The sequence below is a fragment of the Zea mays genome, chromosome 1, assembly GCF_902167145.1.
Source record: "Zea mays cultivar B73 chromosome 1, Zm-B73-REFERENCE-NAM-5.0, whole genome shotgun sequence".
NCBI classification, from domain to species: Eukaryota; Viridiplantae; Streptophyta; class Magnoliopsida; order Poales; family Poaceae; genus Zea; species Zea mays.
The window spans coordinates 255298434-255301088 of NC_050096.1; positions in this window are offsets into that span (position 1 = coordinate 255298434).

Here is a 2655-nt window from a genome sequence, read left to right on the forward strand (position 1 = left end):
TCGGGTATACCCGTCGGGTACCGGATACGGATAGTGCAAATACCCGTTTTTTCGGATACAGATTCGGGTATTTTTATATCCGGGACGGATATGGGTAATACTCGAATATTGCAGCTTCAGATTCGGGTCGGATACGAAGCGAGGACTACCCGGTAAATACACGAATATTCGGGTCGGATACGGGTACCCGGAATTCAGGTACCCGTTTTTTCTTTTTCTGTATAATATAGTTATAAAATCATAACTTTTACATATGAAATCGGATGAAGATAAAGTTTGTATGATAATTGTAGAGCTCAAAGAGATCTATAACTTTGTAGTACATCAATTTTTTTGTTTAAACACATCTTTAGGCCAAAATCATTGAAATAATGTCCAAATTTATATCAAATTAATATACTTTATCATTTTTATGTGGGGGCTTAAGGTTATCTTCATGTGGGAACTTAAAGTTATCTTTTATAGACTATTTATTAATATTGGTAACTTATTTGTAATTTTCGGTTGACGCTACAATATTTTATGGATTTAATTGTATTTTGATGATTTTCTATGACAAGAAATTAATAATACATAAATAGCCTCAAAAAATGAAATTTTACGGAGGCACAACATATGTCCATATATAACCATAAAAAAGTTTGGATCATAAGATCTATAGGATGCCCGCGTTTCTTCCATTTCACTTTCACTTATTTGTATGAGTTACATGTGAAATCACTGTAAGTATCCAAGTTTCAATATAATCAGTACTTTACTTTATCAATTCCATATGAGGACTTGAGTTTTCTTTGTATAAAATGTTCATTAGTGTTTGTAACTTATTTGCCATTTTTGAGTGAAACTATAATATTTTATGAATTTTTAATATTGTGGTGTTGGTTCTACAATGTCCTTGTGATTAGTAACCTTGAACTGCATGATGTCAATTTTATCTGTTTCCTTTCTTACATTTGATCTATCATATATATGATTATGTATTGCTTAATTTATGTGTTTGTTGGATGGTTGGGAAATTAATATCATCGGTACAAACTACCCGACAACTATCTGATACCTACCCAAGTAGTATCTGTTATTCATTTCTTACCCGCCTGGATTATTACCCGGTCCCGTCCTGTATCCGTTCCAAATCTTAACAACCCGTATCCGATCCCGTATCCGAGACATACATTAGGATAGGATACAGGATGACCCTGTATCTGTCCCGTTTTCATCCCTAGAGGTGCTTGTGATCGGTGAATGAAGTGCCCCTAGAGGCCTAAACAGATGCCTCGGGAGCTTAAATAGATGTCCCAAGGTCTGAGGCACCAGGGCCAGCACAAGAAGCGTCCTAGGGGGCAAAAGAGGTGCCCCAGTGAGTGAACGCTGCCCATAGAGGAACTGCTCGCAATAGTTAAGCTAGTTCAAATGATCCTCCTTTGTCATCATAGGTGGAGAATAAAAGGAATGACGTTGTCCCATACCCCATCATCCAGTAGGTAAAACCCTAAGGTATGGATCTCACATAATGAGGATGTCTGGTGGCTCCCCACAGTGGCTAGTCATGAGAGAACGGTGACCTACTGCACCTTGAGGTCGATCAACTTCTAGATGACCTCGAAGAAGGCATTTATTTATATCATCAAGGGTGGATGGTGGCACTCCCTATGGTGTCGATGGCATAAGCTACTATGCCAACGAAGAAGACGTCTTACCAACCATCACAGTAGTAGCTTCCAAACCAAAGATCTTTGATACAAGATATTATGGTGGTGACTAGTGTTGAGGGAGCACAAGGGAGCTGGAGGATTATGGGGAGGCTATACTAGCGCAAAACAAAATTTTGACCACATAAACCAAGATCTATTGTTGTTATAGATCATGGAATTACCACTAAACGTGCAGGGCAGCGGAAGCGTCTCGACGTAGACAAACACATCGAGCAGTGTCATGCAATCGTCGACGTCCTTCACATCCTTACATGGTTCATCCTAGTGCTCCAAATGCAGCACCTTTGAGGTATCCACACGTACAGGGAGAAAGCGCAGCTTACCGAACTGCTAGGTTCGAGACATTGGCTTGACGAGGAGAGAGGGGTGCGACTGCTGGTTTGCTGGTGATGAATTAGGTTAACCTAGCCGTGTCATTGTCCCTCATTATATAGGCGTTCTGGTGGGCTTCTGACTCCGAGGCCCATCAACAACCCTAAAACCTAGTCTAATTTTGGATCCTTATCCGAGTTAGGCTTCCTTTCTCTTAAGTGTATGACCCTATAGGTTCACGTACACATAGACATGGCCTGAGTACTCTTACTCGAGGGGCCCAGAGATATCTCTCTCAAGAAGAGAGAGACAAGATCTATCTTGGCTGACCATGCCTCACAGCATGCTTCTTGGCAAACCCAAAACTACCTTTATAACTACTTAGCTACAGAGTAGTGTTTGATAGTTCCTAAGTAGGTCAATTCACATCCTGAGAACATGTGATAATCTAAGGTCTAAGGACATATTATACGTGTTGCAAAAAGAGAAGTATATTACAATATCTCATGTTGGGTCGGTCCAGCTTTATGTCATACATGCGCCCACATTATTATTTTGACACCATGTCCATAACTTGTAAAATATAGTCATCAACTAATACATGTGTTGGTCGTCGACTCTGACTAGGGAC